Genomic DNA, 24,873 nt, shown 5'->3' on the forward strand with positions numbered 1-24,873 from the left:
AGCAAAACAGAAAAAAGAGCACTACAGAATTGGTTTTCCTTGGAGAAATCCTACCTACAGGTTTTGTTTTTACTAAAATGAAGTCTTAATCATAAATACATATTTGCTTAAGTTTTTTCTTGTTTTTTTTTTTCATCTTTCTCTGTATTATCTTTACTCATCACTGTAAAACAGAACTGCGGGATTTTCTGTGTGGTCAAAAAGAATCTGGCACTGAATATGGATTTTTTTAGTGCATGCAAGTATGCAGAGCATATTTCTAAGTAAGTATCATAGAGTTTGTTATTTCCATGTAAGTATAAGGAGCAGTGTAGAATTAGTAGATTTTTCAGATGTATCTATTTAAAATGCAAATATGTGTATATGTGAGCATAAAGGTCAATGTTTATAAAAAGCTTTTTTTAAAAGCTCAAATTCCTGATTATTTTTTCAAAGATTCCTGGAGCTTCTTTCATTCAGATCACCTTTCAATTTTTAATTTACTTTATTAAAATCTCAATAAGTCATCATATTATGAACTTGTCTATCTGGAATTCATTAACATATCAGAAGATAATTTATCAACCACATCTCATATATTGCTTCTCATGCATCAATTTGTCATTCTCTGCTTTCATTCTCTTTTATGACTAAGAAATCTCATCTAATTTCAAATTTCTATTCATTCCAGACATATAAATTTTGACCATTTAAAGTCATCTAAATGCTAAAGTTAACTAAGTTTACACATGCCAACTTTTAAACTTTTGTGCTTGACAGATGAACATCTTGAGATATCAACCACTGTTTGAGGAAGCAGAGGTATATTTTATAGAATTCAGTTAGGGTATGTAGAATATTAGATAAGAACCACATTAGATAATCCACATGGATTAGCAGAAACTGGAAAGTGACAGAGACTTTACATCATTTAAACATACTATTGCCTAATTCTGAAAAACACAAAAAAGCCAGGCCTTGTGTATAACGATCTTAGCAGGCCAAAAATGGTCCCATTTTAAAAAACTTTGTAATATAAACAGAGGAATGATTCCGTACATATCTGATAAAACCCATCAGCAAGGATAATAAAAAGTATATGGTTATGTAATAGCACCTTCTCAGGAGGGAATATAAAAGAATTTATGGAATGGAGACACCAAGAAGAAGCAGAAGAGTCTGTAGATAATCTCTCTTAACATTTTGCAAGACTGCAACTATGAAATACAGTTGTGAGAAACTGTGAGCCATGATTGATATAACATTCATTCCACCTAAATTTTCACGCTTACATTGTAGTTACCCGCATATAAGTATTGTCTGGTTTTTTTTTCAATTAGAGGTAATATGCAGCAGGGGAAGAAAAAATCACTTCTAGAACATAGTTCATCGGACCTATTGTAGACATATATGCAAAAGAAAAATTATGCCCTAAGGAGCATAATTAATGCCCTAAGGAGCATAAATAATAAGGAGCCATTCACTGAAATATACATAATAGTTGACATTTGCAAATATATGCACTGAAAGCGTCTAAGTTCAAGCAGATGAATCTTGCCCAAATTGTTGTCAATGAAAATAGCAAATGAAGAGTGTTTATATATAAACTTGGATGAAAAGAACCATATTGTCTCACTCTGGCAACCAAAAGCATTGTTGTGGCCATACATAATTGTGGAAGTTCAAGTAGAATGTCTTCTCTTTAATTCAAATACTGGCCATATTTTTATTTACCATTGTACTCAGGGTCCTTGCTTTTAAACCCATATCTATTTTATCCATTCTGAAAACTACTCAAAGGAAAAAAAAAAATTACTAATTGCTGTTAATGAACCCTTAAAAGCTGCTATGATCAGCTCCTGACTTGCCTTAATGACCTCCTGAAATAGCAAGCGCCAATGAATGATTACTCTAGGAAAAAAAAAATTCCTTTGGCCTTTAATTTCACTTTATCTTCTTGCTTCACACATTGAGATGGAGCTAAACGGAAGACAGTAGTCACTTCTTGCTAATCTTCTGACTTCAATCAAATCCCTATTATTCAGCTAATTCAGACTGAATTATCCTTGCTCTTTTCAATAACTCTTTGTTCCTATACAAGTTCTACTGTACCCTTAATCAACTTCTTTACACCTACCTGGATGCTTTCAGTCTCAGCTTTATCTTCCCGAGGCAGCTGCCAGAGCAGGCTCTGGGATCACAAACATGTGCAGAAAGTGGATAACAGTTTCTCAGAGAGGGTTTCCCAGACTGCCAGTGAGCTCGTGCACTGAACTTGTTCGTTCCTCCAACCTGAAATACAAGTTGTTCTTTTGTAAATCCATAGACTGTAAATAATCTTCTAGATTACACAATAGGCTGTAGAAGGTGTGGAAATTTCAAATGACAACACAAACTTGTAAACTCTTGTAAATAAAATAAAGTCACAAGAACAAAGGGGCAGTCTGTCAGAGCTCATGTTTTACAACTCCGGGGGAGTAGTGTGGGAAAATACAGTGAATTGTATGATAGAAAATGCTGGCCAAGCAGGCACAGAGCTGAGCCAAAGTATAAAGATCACAAAGAGTTAAGAGGAAAGAACAAGTCAGAGGAAATTTTAAAAATAGCAAAAAATTAGCTGATCTAGGGTATCTGCCTGGGTGGAAGAAGAAAGATGCTGAGAGATCAGGGACATTTTATTCTGGTAAAAGTGTCAGAGAAAATGAATTCTGAGAAAGTCCATATAAAATTTTGTATTGAATCCTATGAAGTTATCTAAAGTTTATCTCTTCTGTCCTCTCCCCTTCTCACCAAAAACATGCACAATGATCAAATGGGACCTTTTGCCCCTTTAAATCAAGCTGGATGCTAAGAACAAAACATTAAAGAACAACTTTTCCTGGACAAAAATATAACTGCCTGTGTAAAATTATTGATGTTTTAAAAGAAAAGGACAGAAGTGGCATAACACAGCTGAATGATCTTGGAGGTAAAACCATCACTCAGAGTCTTGAAAGATTTTCTGCATATTTTTCAGATAACATCAATAGAGTATTTGGGCCAAATCAATCTAACTGTTCATAGCAACCTAATTACAAGAGGGACACGTGAGTCACATTTTCTCGAAAAATTTACAGATACCTAAAGTCAAAGAAAAAAGAAGATACTAAGCATTTTGTCCTAAAGCTTCTTAAAAAGATTCTGCATGACAGGAAAAATAACACTAAGTAAATTTTTAAGAAAGAAAAGCTAAGCTTAGCAGAGAATTGTTCACCAAAACAGTAATTCTGTTTGAATCAAAGGTTTTTAAACAAGTTTTGTTTCACCAGGAGGACATCAAATGGCTACTCAAGCCAATTACTCTACACTTGCTGGAAACAGTCATTATGACATCTCTTTAATAAGGTATTCCTACTGTGTAAACATAATTGTATTACAAACTACTGCCTCTATTTCACATTCAAATTTTGCATGTCTTCATTTCAAATCCTCTGTGCTTTCCTCAAGCCTTTCTAAAGAAATAATAAACCTTCCAACTCAAGGAATAAATTCCTCTTCTTATAATACTTTTGAGTTCAGGGAATCATAAATTCAGACTTCTGAGGATTTAACAGATTTATTAAACTTTATAATAGCTGGAATAATTAGACTTAGCTAATAATTCTTTAACTATAAGGAAGAAATTAATCCTTGAAAGATCTTCTTGGTATGTAAAACACATAATTAATAATTGAAAGCAATCTCATATTTTAAGCCAGTGAGAACAATCAGCCACTACCCACCTCCCCAGAGACATGGGAGAGCCTCCATCACTGGAGGTTTTCTAGATGTGGTGGGACAGGTTGGAAATAATCTCATCTCTGCTCCCTTTCCTATGAAAGACTGGACCACATGACCTTTCAAAGTAATTTCTTGGATAGGCTGTTCTGTCATTCTGTGTTTCAGACAACAAACATCTGTGGATTCTATGAATTTGTATTAAGGCTATAAAAATATGATAATCGATACAGAACTAGTTAATGCATTAACATTTCAAGCACCTTTTGACTTTAATAATAATATGGTTCACTACAGTTTGTATTTCTTAACGTTTTATTTCAAGAAATTTCAATCTTCAAACACGGCAGTAAGGATTATAATCCAAATATTCTATTTCCAAGTATTTAAAAGACAATCTCTTTGCAACATTAAGGATGTGATCTTACAAGTTTATAAGTTCCCTTCCTAGATGCTGCACAGAATGTAAGAAAACCTTCAAAGAAAAATAAATTGATCTATAAACAGCAGAAGTAATGAAACCCTCCTAAGAATTTTTATGCTTCATTCCCCTACAAGGCTTTACTCACCTCAAGAACCTCACCCTTATTCCAAAGAGACAGGTATATTCTACCTGCTTTTCATCCAGTGTGACATTATTTTGAATAAATCTCCAGCATGTGAGTGACACAGATCTCATAGGAATTGAAGTATATTCCAAATTTGCTTGAAAATAGCTATAATTTCAGAAGTTTTTATGGGTGCAATGACCAGATGAAGAGAAGCAGGGACAGCATTGCCACATCAGCCCTGTCTGCTCAAGAAGGCAGCAAAAACAAAACACACACCAAAAAAACCACCACAGCCACCACAAAACGAAATAACCAAAACAGATCTCAAACCCTCCACTATTACCTTGAACAGATACAAATTTGTAAGGTGTCTCCATTGTTTCTCTTGCTCTCCCAATGTCCTATATGAATTTATTGTAGGCTCAAAGTCTTCCACATTGCTTTTTTTCTTTCCTTTTCACCAGGTCTAAATGCACTTGCAAAGATTACCTGTTGGGGTACAGGTGTTGGTGCAAGGAAAGAGTTAAACAGAGAGCAGCAGCAGCAGCAGCGTCTCAGGACAGCTGTACCTGAGACAGAACTGGAGTTTCTGCTCCTACATCAGCACAGAACTGTTCACCCTGCACGCTCCTTTACCATGGCCTTGGAGAGAACAATGGAAAACATCAAGAGAGCAGATTTATGGTGGGACTGTGATTATGTCTGTAAGCTGTAACCAAAAAAAAGCTCTTAGGGGTGAAGATAACACACTGAACACTTCTGAATAAACCTCAGATTGACTCTCTGCTGGTGGGTTTTGTCCCTTCATGTATGACAATTCACCACTCTGAAGATGTCTTGCAGAATTTGCCTACAGGAGATTTCTCCAAACCTTGTCTTGGCAGCACTTTCTGCTCTGCTTGCCCGTCAACTGACATCTTCATTCAAATACTCAAATTACATCAAGCTGCCAGGTTCTGCCAAGAGTTCCTCTAAGTTATGTTGTCATGTTTTTATTTAAAATTTCTCATTGACTCTTGGAAGGATGTTTTTATCTGCTGTGAAGCCCACAGTAAGGAGATCCATGCTAACCCCTAGAAAAACAGGCCTGAAAGATACTACTTGTCCAGAAGAACTAAGCTGCCCTTCAGAGTCTGATATTCACCCAAACACCCTCAGGGGCTTTTCTAACAATACAGTCACCTTGTCTTTTCTGAGCTTTGGGGTTTCAGAGATAGACTTGATGAGGAATGACAGCTCTTAGTCATGGCAGATTCTGGAACTAGCAAACTTCTTTTAAGTGACAGACAGAAAACTTGCTGCACTGAGTCCATGATTTTGTTGTACTGGGTATAAGACAGTTTTTCAAATGTATTTGCCTTCTAAATACCTGTGTATTTTTTTGCCTTCTAAATACCTGTGTATTTTTTTCCTTCAATCATTTATTCATATTGAAAGTAGTTTTAGAACAATAGAAGCATGAGGGTTGCATTGTCAGGATTAATTTAACCAGTATTAAACAGAAGAAACAAAAATGCTTGAATCTGTTTTCACTGAAATTCACAGCAAAATGCATGAATTTTAACAAGAATATACCTGTGGTCCTAAAATTTTTAATACTTCGGCTTTGAATTTTTAAAATATTTTCTTTAGTAGCACCCTGCAAGTTCAAGCATTTATTAAGTTTGGGCCATTATCCATTTGAAGACTTTAAACTATTACTAGCAGATTAGTCTTACAGGTATTGGGCCACATATTTACATGTTGAGATGGCCTTTTCTAGTGGTATCTCCTTGTAATATCCACCCTTGGTAGCTTTACCAGTTAATTTTCTTTCCTCCCTGCAAGATGAAAGGGACATTTGTTCATTACATCTTTGATTTTCTTTGTTCCAAATAATTCTGGCCTTCCATTTTTAGGACAAATTAGAAGTGAGCTGTGATTTCCATGATGCACAGATAAGAAACTATGCTCATGTTTCAGTCACAAACTGAACAAAGAATACAGAATTAAGTGCTAACCAACTAAGATCATTCAGTCATTGTCTGTACAACACTGTCAGAGAATGGAAACATGGGGACTTGTCTAGAGCACTTTATAAAAATTATCACAAACAGTATTTGATAAATAGCATAAACATTGAATAGTCACATCGCAAAACCTAAAAGATAGTGATGACATCTTATCTATCAATAAAGAACAGATATAATCACAGACCAGTTTGGGTTGGAAATGACCCAAAGATTGTCCAACCTCCCTGCCATGGGCAGGGACCCCTTCCACTGAACCAGTCTGGCCCATCCAGTCTGGCCCTGAGCACTCCCAGGGATGGAACAGCCACAGCTTCTCTGGGAAACCTGTAACAGCATCTCACCAAGCTCACAGTGAAGAACTCCTTCCTAAGATCTAATCTAAACCTACTCTCTTTGAAGCTACTCCCCCTTCTCTTATCACTGCACACCCTTGTCAAAGGTCCCTCTCCAGCTTTCTTGTAGGCTGCCTGCAGGCAGTGCAGAACCTGGTGCTGGTGTTCTCCAGGGTGAACAGCCCAATTCTCTCAGCCATCACAGGAAAGGTGCTCCAGCCCCCAGACCACCAATTAAGAACCCTGTTATTGCTGTTGTCCGATGCACCTCTCAGTTTCCATAATTTATTTTTCAAAGCTTTCAGGCTTTTTTCTCTGATTAAGGCTAACAGTGTGTATCAGAGAGAGACAGAGCACGAGCAAGCACAAAGACAGGGAGAGGGAGCAAATGTGCACACAAAATCTGCTGAAAGTCATTTCCCACAGGCTTGAGCTCTAACGATGGAAACAATAAAAAACTACTGTAGCTATTTTAAAAATATCTACTGGGGTTCTGTTTTAACAATAATTCAACATATTTCCCAATATGTTTCCATCACTGGAAAATTCAAGTATTTCCAAGTACAGGAGCAAAGGAACAAAGGAATGATAATACAGCTTGCATAAACACAAGGAGAGAGGCTTTATTTCCAGACTCCAAGACAATTTTGCTTCTTCACCTTCTTTTAGGACAAAAAACCCTGAGAAAGTGGTCTGAGTACTAAAGAGGGTGTTTGCATGGCTTCCTTTTTAAGGAAGAGGAAGGACCTATAATAGTAGATAAGAGATTCAGAATGAATGCTGAGTACTTTGTAGAATACTTTGTTTTGATTTAATTGTTTTAATGATAAAATATCTGAAAGTCAAAATAAAAATCTGTTAATGCATTATGACTTGGCAACTTGAGGCTTGTTGCAGGTTTGTTTTCTTGAGAGTGAGATCCTTACCTGATGAAAATGCACATAGTCCCATTGAGTTGGCTGTAACCTGATGAAATTTTGTGAGCTATTGCCTAGAACCAACAGAAAACATATAACTGACAGCAATTTTTTTTCTCTCTTATGTAGAGTGTTATTATAACCTGAGGTATAATTAGTTGCAAAAAAGGACTAGGGAAAAGGAAAACTTTATAAATCCATTTCTGGTCCTACTGTCATAGGCAGAACGTGATATTGCAAATTAAAAGCAGATTGTAAAACAATTAGATAAAATAACTTAGTTCTCTTTAATTAATTAATGCAATCCTGCATTGTGAATCTAGCTATAAAGAATGCTTATGCTGTTGCTTAGACAACTACAGGCAAATGAAAAATATCATCATACAGGACTGGATCCTTTCATCAACAGACCTACAGTTCCTTTTGTTACTGCTGTAATGGTAGGATCAGTTATGGCTTCTCCTTATGTCCTTACCCAGTGTTAGCTCCAGCTGAGCCTGGCTTGAGGGATCTTGTCCCTAAGCAATGCTTCTTAGCATCTTTGGTGCCTAGTCTGGCTCCCTATATGCCCTTTTTTTGCATTAAGAAGCCATTGCTGGCTATTTAGGGTTGGCAATAGTCTGGTAGCAGGAAGCTCATTGGGTTACAGGTGTTGGTGTGAGGAAAGAGTTAAACAGAGAGCACCAGCAGCAGCAGCACGAAACAGAACTGGAGTTTCTGCTTCTACATCAGCACAGAACTGTACAATCTTCATGCTCCTTTAGCATGACTTTGGAGAGAACAATGGAAAATGTCAAGAGGACAGATTTATGGTGGGACTGTGATTATGTCTGTAAGCTGCAAGCAAAAAAAAAGAAAAAAGCTCTTAGGAGTAAAGATAACACACTGAGCACTTCTGAATAAACTTCAGATTCACTCTCTGCTGGTGAATCTTGTCCCTTCATGTATCACAGAGGTTGGACTAGCTTACCCTCAAAGATCTTTTCCAACCAATATTTCCATGATTCTGTGAATGCTTTTTTCAATAGCTGTTGATTTCTAAAACAATATTGAAAGTTATATTAATAACAGTACATATAAAATTTAGCATTTAGTGTGATTTACTCATCAGAACACAGCCAATATTAATTTTGGAAGACATAGAATACTGCTCCCATTCAGTAATCAATGGTCATTATCTCAGAAAAAAAGGGATTTTCACAAAAACTTTGGCACTCATATTGAACTGCCATTATTTAAATATAGATTTTTCTTTGAAGAACTAATACTGTTCTTAATATCTTAAGAAAGACAACAATTTCAGATCCTAAATTATTGGCTGCTCTCATCTGATGATACACATAGATGCTTTATTAAAGACAGGTGAAAAAAACATTTCATCATTTCCACATCATGTGAAAGCAATCAGACAAAATCACTTTAAATTGCCACAAAGGGTTCAATTCCCTATTCCTTTAAATTTCATCACAATAATTTACAACTATTCAGAAGGTATGCAATCTGTTACCAAACTGGTTTGGTTTCATTTAACACCTGATGTCACTCTGCATATGTGCAAATTAATAGCCGAGGTGCAAAGCAGTGGAGAATTAGGATTCAAGGCAGAAAACTTTGCCTGGTGATTAGGATTTCATAATGTACTTACAGCATGGAAGGTCATCTGAGACAACTCCTAGAGTACAACTAAGTAAGCATAAAGTTGTTTGAAACTCTCAGTTCTGTACCCTGGCAAGAGAACAGAGGTTTGGGTTAGCCTGAGGATGGAAACAGACAGGAATTATTCACAGATGAGCATCCAGGAATAGCTGCTCCCAGCTGTCTCCAGCTCTGTACTGCTGGGGTATCCCAGGCAAACTAGGCAGCAAAAGAAAAGTATAGCAGAATTTATGAACCCACATTTCCTTGTGGAATTTGACTCAAGATCTAAAGAAATTAAATAGTCATAGGCAAAACAGTCTTAACAATCAGGGAATTTATTTTAACTTAAGTTATTACCAGTTAACACAAACTTACAATGACTGATTCAAATATTGGGTGTAAGAGCCTGAGACGAGAGATGTGGGACTCCAGGCAGCTCTTCCAAATGCTGTTTATTGTATAGGAGATGTTACAGCAGTCTTGGGTGCTGGGTGACAGAGCCACTCCTACAGCAGTCAGCTGCAGCTTTTAGGCAAGCCTGAAGCCACTTTAGTTCTGGTTCCAATACATTGTATATTTTTCTTTGCTGAGCATCTTAATACATAACAACCAATCAGCATCATATACAATACTTTTACTATCACCTACAGCCTATCATAACTACAATCATTATCATATTATGGTGATTACTATCCAATCACATGAGTTAGTATGTCACAGTTTAAGCTTAAAGTTGTTTTTCAGTTTTCTTGCAGTGGAAAATTCTTAGACCTCTTTTCTACTTGCCACGTCAGCATGTTTGTTTGCCTATGGTATCTTTCTGCTTTTCCTAAGACTTATTTCTGCTTGGTAAAAACATCTTTTTTATTTGTGGTCAATATATCCTTTGCTCTAGTCATAAAACCCCCTTCCAACTCGACTTAACCTTTGCTTTCTTAGCTGTCCAGTAACGACTGGCTCAGCAGTTGTCAATTTAGACATCTATTGTTCTTCTATATCAAAACTTGCTTCCATCTCTGTCCCGTGCTCAGGTTGTACATTCAGAGAGCTTTCTGCCAAGTATACATATCTGTGAAACTTTCTTGTCAAATTTTCATCTTTTCCAACAATTGGGAAAAAGGAAATATGAGTAATTAAACAAACACTTATGGAAATATCTTTCTTTCCCCTTGCTCAGGCTCAGCTCAGGCCAAATTCATACCCTCCCCCACCTGAAAGTTTCAGTTTCCTGTATTTCCCCCATGACATATGTTCTGCTCATCCTAATTTCCTAGTGAGATGACAGAGAATGCAAAAGTTTGGCATCGAGAGTGTAATGGCTTCTTTCTGCAATCTGGGCCGGGAAAATGAGCTGCACCAAAAACAAATGAAGATAACAGCAAAAAGAGATTTGAGTTGCAGGAACAGCCAGTCACCAATATTTGTAGGGAGTAAGGAAGCTTTCTCCTGGGAAGACTAAATTGGCACAAGGCTTTTCAATATTTTTGGCCTTACTTAAAGTACCGAAAGAAATTACAGAGTCCCTGGGAAAAAGAGTTGTCATGCAAATTTGCTGCAAGAACAGTACAGCCCCAGCAGGCAGATTCCAAGGTAACAGGGTGATAAAGGACTTGACAGCAACTTTAAAGCTGGAAGGAAGAGCCTGTAAGCATGCTGAACCAGGGCTAAGAGGCTGACCTTCAGCTAGATAGATTTAAAGGTATTTCAGCCTCACAAAAAAGTGAAGGTCTTTCCATAAAGGGAAAGAACATTTTACATAGTCCAGAAGGCAGCTGTTTCTGTTTCTTCTGTAAAGAAGCAGAATAGATAACAAATAGCTGGTGCGTGTAATCATCAGGCCAGGAAAAAGCTAAACAGATGCAAAATTAATTTTCAGGAGTTATTATACGAACTAACAGGAGTTATTATATGAAGTACCTAATTTGGGTGCCTAAACTCAGAAGTTTCAATGCAGAAACAGAGAAGTTTCCGGGACTGCAACACCCAAGCATTCATTTCCTTTGTGCTCCCCTCCTTTGACCCTGTCTCTAGTTTAAAAGGCATCCACACAAGATCAATTTGTTCTTTATCACTAACAAAATGAATCTGACACCTAGCGGCAACACCCTGACAGAAAGGACCTCCAAGATTTTTGGGGTTGATTTCTTTGTTGCCAGGATTTCACTCATTCATGGCACAATAACCTGCTAACTGGCAGTTGTTTACACATCAGGAGAGTCGTCTTACATGGGAGAATGCAAGATTATCCTGATATATCCACGCGAAATCAGGTGCCAAATGCAATAGTGTTTAATTACTGCACTGTTCTGCCTCGAGCTACTTACCTTGCTTTGCCAGCAAAGCAACCAAACTAAGAACACTCATCTTCTAAAACTCTTCTGCTTCTGAGATCTGAGCCACTCATGCAGAGCTGATGGCAAAAATATTCAGGAAAACAGGCCATTACATAATCTCTTCAACAGCTTCTTTGGAAATAATACACATCCAGACTAATAATTTCCACATAAGAGCCAATGCAAACTGGCTTCATCTTACTAATTATTGTTTGCAGTATGAGTTCTATGCCAGTGGAGCATTCAACAATTGAATAAATAATACTAAACTCTTCATATCTTTGTTACAGTAAAGCAACAGATAGTGCGACATGTAACTCAAATTAGAGCAGACATGAAACAGTCCATTTGTCCTTAAGTAAAACTCTGAAAATTTATGAAAAAGGTCACGATGAAAAGCAAAATAATTTAAGACTCTATGGTGACAGATGCATAGCAAGTTTAAATTAAGTTTGTAATATTTAAATGTGAACAAAATTATCCTTTCCTCAAAGTAAACTGCAATGTCAAAACAAAACATAATTGTAGTTCAGGTTCTTGGGCTCAGACATGCAGCTTCTTGTGTAAAAAGAGTTTTAATTATGCATTTTAAATCTCAAAAGCAAATGATCCTCTCTCGCTTGTCTGTTTTTTATTCTCACCTATCTCTTGCTGCTTTAATTTATAGGGACCTCAAGATAACTGAAATCTGTTCTATTTTTTCATTGTTTTAATTAAGTTCAGCATAATAATGGCAAAAGGAGTAGCAAAAACCCTATTTGAAGCAAACAAACCAGGAGTTAGCTGAGCTGGCAGATTTTCCTGGGCTCTCACAGCTTTAATTTTAACACTGAAAGTCTAATCAAGTTGCAGTTTGAAACTGAAATGTTACTTTCTGCTGCTAGATTCAGTGCTAGTAATTACACACTGCGTTTTGTAGGGGGGAGGGGAGAAATATCTGTGTAGATCCTCCTTACCTGGACTTGGCAGAATGCCTTCCTGCTTTCAGAAGTCCATTCAACAATAGCTTATTGTGCTGCACTCTCAGTTTTGTTAACTTTTATGAGAGCAGCTCCTTGGCTGAGTTCAGCTCTTCTCAAGAAGCTCAGCTTGGATCTGTGAATGTACATAAAGCAGAGATCTAACAACACAAGCATTTGTAAAAGATTAGCCTAATGTTCCAAAGATCCTACAATAAGCAGAAAAACTTTGCACACTATAACATTAATGTAAAACATGTTTTGGAGCAAAATCCAATTAAACTCTCTTCTGAGTAATAAATATTACAGTATTTGAATAGGACAGCTACTCAGATTGACCAAATAAACTGATATTTCTATATGTCAAGAAGCATATGTTCTTTGACTTTAATGTCCATAATGATTTTTAAATATGGACACTAAATGCAAAAGACCTATCTGGTTTGATTACAGAATTCTCAGAATGAGAACAACTAAACTAATGAATATAATTATAAACAGTAATTGCATCCTCCCGCTAAATTTATTGAAAAGGACAGAAACAGTAAAAGAATCTGCAATTTAGTTTAATGTCAGCATAACACCTTACTGCAGAGCTAACTGGTGTATATATATCTGATTTCTTCTAAGGGGGTGTGGGAGAGAAGGGAAAAAAAATCTTTCTCAGCTCTGTATGTTGTTAATAGAAAACCCAGGGGAAAGCCCAGAATTTTTGCTGACCCCAGGTTTACTTGGGACTGAATCTCAGCCCTGTGCTGCTGGGCTCCTCTACAGCTCTCCCTTATCTGCCCGTGGTGCAGACACCAGGGGCAGCAGAGCAGCTGCTCTCGGACATTCCAGGGCTGATCCCACTCCCTGGGCTGGGGCTGGCTGGTGCCACTCCAACTGCTGCTGCTGGTGGAAGAATGCACAATCCAGATACAGGCCAGAGAGGCCAGAGCTAACTCTTACCTTCACTGCTATTCAAGGACATATGGAAAGGAAAGTGGCAATATTATTTCATCTCTCCCACACAGAGATACTGTGCATGGAACCTGGGAAGAAAGGGTGCTGTGTCAGTGTTGAATCACTGTGAGTAACACAAAAATTGAGATGCTGTGTGTGACTGAGCACACAGAGGATCTGCTCTATGGGAGACTAGGAATGAAGCATTTGTTTTATGAATTCTCCAGCCTGTAGTCTACACAATTACAAATTTGTTACAAATCAGGTTGTTGGTTTAGATTCAGTGTCTTCTTGGCTGCCTGAGAACAGCCAAAATAATTTCAAAATCCTACAAATGGACACAATTTTAGATGTTTTGATGTGCATGTCTCCCAGTAAGATTCTGGGACTCCATCTGCCTCCTGCTTACAATTTATATTCACTTGTTCATTTCCTGCCTTTTAGGCTCTCAGTGTTAATACCTCAGAAGCAGCCACTTTGGGCACTGGGTCCTGGGTATTTTTGTTGTTGTGTTTTTTTAAACACCAACAAAACTGAACAGTTTGAAGACTCTATTAGGACTCCCAAAGTTCTAGAAAGCATTGAAAATGGCCTTTTGTAGTATCTTATGAAAATTTGTCATATCCTGTTAAAAGGGCATAATTTATGTCTGGCCTGGGTTTGGACACAGAACTATACCAAGGATTTAAATCTAGAATTGATATTAAGAAATTGAATTCAAAATAAAACCCTGAGATTCTTTACATGGTTTCATTTCACTTGGCTATTACTGCCATCTAGTGATACAATTTACAATAGTCAAAACTTCCCACTTAGAAATTATAGTCCATCAAAAGTATTTGGAAATGTGCAGGGTATATTCTAAAAATCTATGTTTCATTTATTTGCTAATGTAATGCCCCATGGTGGCATGCAATTTTATACACATTCAGTTTTGAAGGTTGATGTTTTTTCTGTCTTCCCTATAAGAATGCACTTGAAGACTTGCCCAAGAAGACTTTTCAGAACCATGGGAGTTTATAATGTATTCAACTTCTCTTTGAGCAAATTTCCCTTGAAATGGCCATGATCTTTATTACTGCATTGTTTGTTAATAAATTATTCATAATTATTTATATGTATATAAGTTATTAAAACAATTTGGGTCAAGTAAAGAGAGCTAACCTCTTCCCCTTTTCAAACACCAAAAAGTCCCATCTTGTTTGAAGAGTAATCACTTCCCAATCTCCTACCTACCTAACTTGACTCCTTGGATATTACCAGAGGCTGAAGTTCAAATGCAAATAGGACACACAGTCTTAATCATGAAGGTAAATTGCCTATTTTAAACACTTATTATTTGTCTGTGATTTGAGGTCTTTAAATAAGGGTTGATCTTTCTACAAAATTCACTGGATCTCAAACTGGCAGATGGGGCTTACGACCATCTGGTTTTACTTCCTAAGTAGCAAATTACCTAGTGATTTTCTACAGTTATGTGCACTTTATTTATTTTTTTTTAAGTTAGATTATCTCACCTGAAGGGTCAGACAATTCATAGTGCTGCTGAGCTCAAATCAAGTTAACACATAGAACAAAAAGATACTAACGTGTGACAATAGGATTACCTTTGTGCTAAATTGTCAATTTTATTTTGTTCAGAGTGTTAAGTCTAAAATCAGAATTAAACATACATGTTTGTTTCAACACAGAGAATCAAAAAACACAGGAAGCCATTTGGTATTTGAAAATATTAAAAGAGTACAAAATCTGATACTTGGCACTATCACATCAATCATGCTCAAACTTGGTTTTGGTTGTTAATTGAACTGCAGGTGAAAAGTTGTCCCCCACAATTCTACCCTGGGACTTTCTCCAAGCTTGTTTGAGGTGTCTGGACCACAGACCAAGCACTGGGGGTTGAGGCACAGTGAGTTCTATTTGCTTTTTCTTCACAGCTTGATGTTTCTCCAAGTACTTCCACAGGCCTCTAGGGAATGTTTTTATACTCATTTAGATGTCTTTCCTTGGTATCTTCCCTAGCTTTGATATTCTAAAGAATGTTGGCATTCTTTAAATTAAGTAATCCTTGAATCCTTTATTCTAGCAGAAAATTGTATTAAAAACACTTTGACTACCATTCTCAGAGTGAGCTGGTGAATATTCTATTTTAATATTTCCAAATACCAAATATCTTCCTGCATTTTTCAATTCTCTGTTTTGAAATAAATATGTATGTCTAATTCTGATTTTAGACTTAACTCTCTGTACAAAATAAAACTGATAATTTAGCACAAAGGTAATCCTATTGTCACACATAGCAGCAACCTCAGTTTTAGATTACTTAAATAATCTCCAAAATCCCAGAAAGCTTAATCCTTAGATTTTCAGCTTTTTGATACCTGGATAAATCTCATTGTAACAATACAAATAGGCAAAAATACACCTCTGCTAATTAACTGTGCAAATTGGAAAGAAAATGGAACACAGTGTATTTTGTACAGTGCATTTTAATTCTTCCTGGAATCTCTTCAGATTTAGATACTATTAATAAATATACACTATCATATTACAGTAAGATATTCAAAATACATATTTCTAACCACTTGAATAAACTAAAAGAAAATGCTTCTTCTGAAATCAGAGGTGTCTTAGCATTGTTAATTAAATACACAGATTATACTCTTTAGAAAATTTATGACTTCTTGCATTCATGGTTAAAGTGACTAAGCTGATGGGCTACTAACAATTCTAATTTGCAGTATTTTATGAGTCACAACATGACTTGTGCAAGACACGACTTCAAGTGATGGAAAAGTGTGCACAGCAAATTATCTTTTAAGGAAGAAATCTGCCAGTGTCAGAAATGCAAGTTGGGATAGAAAGCAGAAACCATGCTCGTACAGAGAATTCTGTCACCTGTCAGAGCCAGTGAAATGGATCAGACCAGGGCCATTAAATCAGTGTTATCCAGAACTAGTCCAGGGAATACAGACACTCAGCATTTAACTTCGAAACGAAATAAAGACAATAAATAACAATTCTTTTTTTCTGAAAACAACTGTTGGGCTGTTGCACAAAATAACAGCATGGGATAGTTTGACGTTAGGTCTTGAATTGGATCTATGAATTCATCATGACCAAAAGGGGGGGATCTTCCTCCTCCCTCGGACTCTAAACTGCTCTTTCTCCATTCCCACTCTGACTCTCCCACACACCGTGCCCTGAATTGAGTCAATTCAAGTCGTTGAAAGAAAAGAAGACAAGCCTAACAAAGAAATAAAGTTTGTCTGTGATTTAAATTCTTGAAACAATTTATCCAGTTGAGTGCTGGAGCTGTGTGAGGGGGAATCACGAAGGTGAGGAGTAATTTACCCATTCTCACAAGAATGAGCCCTTACATTTCATCAGTCCTCAGTGCAGCTTTTTCCTCAAACTATGCTTCCAAATCCTCCATCTCCGTGTCACCTATACAGTGACACCTGTGCACCTGTACACTCCTGTGTCGCAGTGCTGGTGCTTGCCCAACCAGAGTTCTGTCATGAATAAAAACATTAATATTTTCATTGTCACTGACATACTTTACTGGGTTATATTGCTTAAAAAACAAAACAAAACAAAAAAATTAAGCCATGCTGAACCTGACCTAGTAAAGTGGAAGAGATGTTTGATTAAGGCACTTCAAACAGCCAGGCTAGTCAATCATTCTGGTTTAGCTGGCCACTAAATTGCAGTCTCCCTCAGACTTAGAAAAACCTGTTTTCCTCTCAGTATTCTTACTTTTCATTCAATTTCTTTCTTCATTTATGGACAGAATAACAGAACAGGGCAGCTGGAAGATAGAACTGGGCCATCATTTGATAGAAGGACAACTAGAAGGTAAATGGGGAATATTATTCCACCCTACCTCTAACTTTTCCTGCAACTGGGAAATTATCTGAGGCTCACAGCTTGAATTTTCCAATAGTAGGTGTCAGCAGCATGTAAAACTATTTCATTCTAATGATAATTGAAGAAACTTAGCTGGAAAATATTACCATCTTGTGATTAATTGAAAAACCAAGGCTGAGTTAAATGTCAAGTTTAAAAATAGTATAATCTCATTAAACTGAGTCATTATTTGCTCTAATAAAGGCAAATCTATTATAACTATGTCCCTATAAAGGCAATAGGCTAGAAATTATAAAATAACAGCATATTAAATTATAAAAGTCAGCAATAACATACCCACTACCATCACAGTTTTTATAACATCTCATTAAAAATGAATTAAACATAATAAATATTTTGCCTTAAGACAGTTGGCTATGTATCTTCATATATTGAAAAAGAAGTCACACAAGGTATATGGAAAGTCTTTTGTTGTTATAAATATGATTTTTTAAAGCAAATAGATACACAGCAATTGCAGAAGGAAAAAGGATTAAATGTTTTTAGCTTGCAACAGCAGAGCTGCAGTTTGACTGTTCAGCTACAAGGCTGAGGACATGCAGCAATCAGATATTGAACCAGGCCAAACACTTCAGCTCTGCAGTGACCATCAATTCATAACTCACTCTCCTCCAAACCTTTGCCAGTTCTCACTGTGCAGTTAAGAATGATTTGGCAAACTCAGCTGGGACCATGGTGGTGGAACAATCTCGAGTTGGGCCCTTTTGTTCCTCCAGATGCAGTCCAGTGTTACTGCCATATCAATGAAATGCACCAAACCCACTCCAACAAAGACCAGCAGCCAGGTGGAACTGATGTAGCCAGGTCTTTCTGCCCAAAGCAAGGTCAGCTTTGAGGTCAGATGAAATTACCTGGAGTTTTATCCCTTTAGTTACTGAAAAACGTCCAAGGACAGAGCCTGTCCAAGTTCTATGCGCAGCCTCCTCCAATGTTAATGCAAACCTGTCCTGGAATAGGATGGCTAAACTATTTCCTTTGTACAGTCAGACACTACTGGGCAGCACAAACCACTAAAGTGAGGAATTTTGGTGTATAGAAGACTTTAAAGTCTGATTTCCAGCAAAAGCAAAAGTGAAAAAAATTAAACAGTTAATGTATGTTCAGCAGAGCAGCCTCCTCCTCTCTTGCAGTGGCCATAAGGGCTCCAACAAGAGAAGCACACCTTGAAATCCTGATCACTTCTCTGCCTATATTCCTAAGAGCAAAATCAAAAGCAGGAGGTTTTTCTTGTTTACTTTTTTTTTTTTTTCCTCTGATCTACTATTTCTTTGTGAGGTGAACTAAGACATTGAGAATTTCTGGACAGCTGCTAATTCAGCTAACATCCATAAAGGCAGTTTTCTCTTAAATTCAGATGGCTGTACACCAAAATGAAACAAGGCTGAAAGCAGCAGGTAATAATTATTTCACTGAGCAAGGTCACCTGGCAAACTGCATCTGAAAAAAATAGAAAATGAACTGGCTGGATCAAAATCTCAGAAGATTACTCACCTGAATAATGAAATCACTACCTTTGTAATTAACCACACACAAACTCTCCTTCTCAACACTGGAAACCAGGTTAAGGACCAAATGAAAATCAAGACCAAAGCACTCAGAGAATATTCTATCTATATTTAAATAAGTTATTATCTAAATAACTGTTTAAAAAGAGCTATACATTATCACCTTCCTTAAGTGTCCATTTTTCCCTCCTTGTCAGTAGTTAAAAGAAATGTGTATTCAAAATTAATACCTTAATCATTGCTGAATTCATAATTTCATTTTTATTCATTTCTGGAAAAATACATCACATAAGACAATGTCAGAAATAGACATTTGAACTTCTGACTACTGAAGTAGGATAAAATACTGAAATCTTCATGTTTTCAATGAAAAGCAATCTACTGTGAAAAGAAAAAAACAAGTTTTATGCTGAAAAGTTCGAAAGTAAATATTGATAGTGGTTTGCAATTCAGCTTTGCAGCTACCAGAGACAAACAGGGTTTCTCCTGTTTTTGCTGTAACTCAGCTGTTTGGGCTTCTGTCTCACAGAGAAATACAAAGTATCTTTCTGGGGAGAAAACACCAGATAATAGAGGATTATCTCATTCCTAAGGAATAGCCTAACAAGAGCCAGCAGTGAGAAGTGGGAAAAGAAATGTAAGGTGATTTATCATGCTGGAGGAGAGGGACGAGGGATTAGCAAGGAGAATAAGGGTCCCATCTTTTGACATTTCAGTCAAAATGAGGTAATCTTTTGAAAGGCAGACTACAGTAAAACAAAATTAGTGGGATCAACAGCAGAGGTAAGAGGTAAAATGTAAGAGCCTGTTAAGTGATCACCTCCTATTAAACCTTCTAAAGCTTCTTGTTGCCTCCAGTTCCATTAATTCCTTCTCATTTACAGTGTTTTGTTTCAAAGCAAAAATCATACTTTATAAGTTTCAGAACACTTTGTAATGCAGTCATAACAGGGGTGAGGAACTTAACTGTGTTAAGCCAAATCTTAAATGAGGGGAAAAAAGCAGACTAATCCCAAGGGAGTTTTTCCCTAAAGCTTCACATCTGCACAGAAAATTCATTCTAACAAGAAGATACAAATGTATTCCTTACACTTTCTGGTAACTTGAATTTTCTGGCAAGATGAATTTTCTGGCTTTAGATTTGAAAACAAAAATGTTAATAGTCCAATTTAATGAGAAATTCTTAGACAGTAATTCTGGTCATTTTTTTGGTCCTGGATTTCACCTGATTTCAGAGCCTGATTTGTTAAGTGTTTTGCAATTGCCAGGAAGGAAGAGCATAAAATAAATAGCTTTTGATATTCTTTATGCGAATACTTTCCATGTAATAAGTCCTTTCTGAAAAAAAATGAAAACTTTTCACCATAAAGAAAAAATCAGTTATCAAAGTTCTGGTTTATATACAAGCTTCAAATTCTTGTTTCTATTAGTGTATTTTTTAAGACACACACACACATACTAAAAAATTAATGTCATTTTCTGTGAATAAACCATTTTCAAAATTTGATGAAAACATACACAAATTTTTTTTAAAAGGAAGATATAAAATATTGAAAGACCTTTAAACCCTGAATAGACTGAAAAAAATCCTATATTCAGGAAACCATTTGAATATTTTTTTCAATAGTTACTCTGTCTTACTTTCAGTAGCCAAAATAATGTTCAATGTTTTTCTGATATGTTTATGACACACTTGCATCACCTGACGTACTTCAGAACTTGGCATTAATACCTATCATTTGAAACCACTTTTAAAGAGTGAATGCTTACTGCACAAAAGGAAAATATTTTTTCATTTTGCTATTTATCAGTCTCTCTCAAAACAAAGCTGTTGCAGATGGTACAGAGGCTGCTTGGGCACAATCTCAGCTAGAGATACTGCTAGACAGGGATTACATTTGTTCACAATCTGAAATAGTTTTCTTGTTTTCTTTCTTTGTTTTAGGAGCTCACAGTTCTGCTACAAAGGTAGAGAAGTCTGTTACAATTCATTTATTGATAGAAGAAGAGAATTGTGCAATCCTGCACTGGATGAACCTTTTGGGACAAATGAGCCATTACCCAGCAGTACTTAGAGGAGTCACTCAAAGCAAAATTAAAAATTGTCTGTGTGTATAGCTAGAGAAGTATCAGGAGAAGCTTAGGTTCCAGTACAGGAAAGACAGTAAAATCAGAGCTGAACAGATCTATTTGGATGCCTGTGGCAAAGTCTTGGCCTCATTAGATCCACCAGAAATTCATGTTTTCCTTCAAGAGAGCCACAACCTTTTCCTGATGTCCATCCATTTCCATCTGTCCTTAGTACATAACTTTCTTTCACATGCCCTGTGTAAAGTAATCAAATTTACACATGTACAAAGCCAGCTTCCTGTCTTGTCAAAAGGGAAAGTTGTCACAAGTCTCTCATTAAGTGAGGAAAATCTTTAAATTGGAATATAATTTTCTATAAATTTTCAGCAAACCAAGACCAAATCTTGAAAGCCTAAATAAAGTAAATTTTTAACCTCATGCCACTGTAGGGGTTGTGCTGATACAAAGGGACAGAGTATATGTCTCAAAGCATCAGGAAAATTAAAATCCCTATAAAATGCATTTACTCACATGCAGTTATTAATAAAAATTTCCCTTTAATTTCACATCTTCAGTCCCCTTCATGACAATATAAAGTACCTTCTATTTAATCTAATACTCCCCTGGTTAAATATAAAATCCAGACATTTTCACTTTGCTTTCTGTTTCCTTTTTTTCTCTTTCTACTTGCACACTCTTCACTGTGATTCTTTCCTAGTAAAGGCTATTTAAGTCATAGAACCACAGAGCAGTTTGAGCTGGAAGGGACCTTGTGAAGCCATCCTGTCCACATCCCCTGCCATGAGCAGGCACCTTCAATCAGGGCAGGTTGCTCAGAGCCCCATCCTGCCTGACTTGGAATGTCACCAGGGATGGGCCATCTGCCACCAGCCTGGGACACTGGTTTAACACCTTCATTGTTAAATGCTCATTTCTTGTGGCTGGTCTAAAATGACACCCCTTCAGTTTAAAACCATCCCCCCTTGTTCCATCACAACAGGTCCTGCTGAGAAGTTTGCCCTTATCTTTCTTGTAGGTGCCACTTCAAGTACTGAAACACCGTAAGATTTCCCTGGAGCCTTCTCTTCTCCAGGCTGAACAATTCCACCTCTCTCAGTCTTTCCTCTTAGAAGAGATGTTCCTCTCATCATCTTTGTGGCCTCCTCTGGACAGATCCCTGTCCTTCCTTTGCTGGGACCCCAGAGCTGATGCAGCACTGCAGCTGGGGTTTCACAGAGCAGAGCAGAGTTCCCTCAGAGGGGCAGGATCCCCTCCCTGGCCCTGCTGCCCACACTGCTTTGGATGCACTATAACCATCATTCCATGAGACTGCATGCATAAATTACTGCATAACCACATTTCAACTAAGATCTGAAAACATATCATGATTGCACCAAAATTATGCCCTAGAGCATGCTTTTTCTGAAAGAACAGACACTTAAAAAAACAGTTCTTAAAAAGCAGGGTAGAAGACTGTTTGTCACAACCACCAAGGAGTCTACAGCAAATATGGCCAAGTTAGTCTACAGCAAATATGTCCATTGTCCCTAATGACCTAAACATAATACTAACAAAATCTCACATCCTGAAATATAAATTCTAACACCATAAACAGAATGTGTTTGATAGGTTTGGAGCAGGTTTCAGCTACACACAGGAAAAAAGGTCTTCAAATATATGGAACAGGTATGAATTTTATTATACTCCACTTAATTATTTTATTTCAGTGATTTCCAAAATTTCACTGATTATCCAAAACTGAGCCTGAAGCAAGAATTGCCTAAGATTGGGATGCTGTATTTTTGTCATGTTCAAATGAAATACCTGAATGGAACTTTGCTTTTAGAGGTGAACAATATAATAGTTGAACAAATCTATCAGACTACAGTAAATATGAATAAACTGTGTACTCAGAAATTTTAGAACAAGCAGGTCTGCTGTAACATTACTTCAAAACCACAGTAAATAAAATGTAACTGCCCACAGTCAGTTAAGAACTGTTGACCTCTCATATCCATAAATCCAACATTGTGTCATACTGTTTTCACAAGAATGCTCTCCAAACAGTTTTCAAGGTTAATTTTGCTGTTACTCCCTCTGGCAGGGTAAGCAGATAATTCTGTCTCCTCACTAACTTCTTTCCCAACTTCTTTGATATCAGTAACTTGTACCCATGCTAAATGAAGTTTTCATATTTTGCCAAGGCCACTGTTTGAATTTGTCTGTTATATTTCTAACAGTAATATTGATACTTCAAAGGATGTAGAAAAAGCATTGTCTGTTTCTTGTTAGTGAGATTGCTGAGGATGTTGTATACCTTCAGTGACAACATTGTAGGGAAAGCTGCTCTATTGTCTCCATTTCTATTTCAGAGTAATTAAAATTGAAGAGGATTTGCTTAAACCTGATCAAAAGTATTTCTTCCTGTGGCTGTATAACAGATGGGGGAAAAGTATAAATCTCTTGGTCACAATGTCAAGCATTAAGATATAAATTAATTGTATAAATGTTAAAGTTTTATTTTTCAGATCATATCCTTCAAAAAGTGTTCCATTCCTTCTATTGCTCACATTAGTAATTCTACTGAAATAAGACTATTCTTAGTGTAAGCAGGTAAAATTGTTTAATTTAGGACCTGTGAAACTTTTGGCTACAGTCAGTTTAGTTGATTACAAAACCAATAGATTCAGATTTAAACTAAAGAACAAGTCCTTAGATACTAAAATATGAACTTTTGTTCAATGAACAGCACATAAACTTTTAGGCCTGCTGCTGTGAATCAACACAATTTCACCCCACAAATCTTGACTCATTCACATCAGCTGGGGATCAGTCTACAGGAGATACAGGAGGTACTTTGCACTTGAGGCTAACAGATTGTTCAGAAGTGCTGCTTCCATTTGCTAATCAGCCAGGAAAACACTTGAAGTACTTGAAGTCTTATGAGCCAGTACATGTATTTGCAGGTGAAAAAAGCCCCTCACATTTTATTAACAGGTAGGTATTTTTCCACATCTGAAATACATTGTTTTTACAAAATGTTATCAATTTTAAATTAAAGAAAAAAGCCGGTGTGTGGAAACGGCACACAGCAGTAACACCGTTCTGAGACAAGGCACAGAAAAATTCCTGCAGTTCTGGCTTTTTATATTTTGAATGTGTGGTGCTGCAGATAGGCCAGCAAATCTTGCTTTCTTGCTTTTATGAAAATGAAGAATCTATTTCCACCCTTTTTTTAAATTAATCCTCTACTGAAAACTAACTAGTGACTTGAACTGGCTTATGAAGAGGAACACCAAAAGCCAGAATCAGCACAGAATTAGCAACAGAGGCATGTGGCTGAGACTCAGTGGAAAAGCAAAGAGGCAGCAGTGCTCTATTAAGATTTTTCTCTGCTGATGTCAATAAACAGAACCTTTAGAAAGATTCAGAACTCAATTAAGGATTTACTTTCATTACCCTACCTTCTATCTATATCTCCCTCTATATTTCCACAAAGATGAGCAAGAGGTTTATCTTTGAACATGCTGGATTCCCAGAATTATACTGAATGCATCAGTGCTTCAATTAGTGTACTAATGAAGCACAATGAATGAAGACAGCAAGGTCACCTGCAAGCACTGAGAAAAATTTTAAAAGCTGCTCTCTACATGCTCTTTTCTAGTGAAAAACAAAGTGACAGTGGTTCAAATACTTCTATCAATGCTCAACTTTAAACACAACTTTTTTTCCTTAAAGTCACTCTGTCTGCAGGGACTTAAAATACACATTATTTTAGAGTATGCTACACTGCTGAATTAATTAGAGTGATCCACTCAGGTCATACAGGAATTTACAGTTTGGATATCAGAAGCCAGACATGCAAAGCCATTTTGTGGAGCATTCATTATACTCTACGTATCTGGCAGAGATTAAAAGGCTTGGGGCAGCTTATCCCCCCCAGCCA

Source organism: Agelaius tricolor, unplaced genomic scaffold (assembly GCF_023055355.1).
Source record: "Agelaius tricolor isolate 1412-34295 unplaced genomic scaffold, bAgeTri1.0.p SCAF_13, whole genome shotgun sequence".
NCBI classification, from domain to species: Eukaryota; Metazoa; Chordata; class Aves; order Passeriformes; family Icteridae; genus Agelaius; species Agelaius tricolor.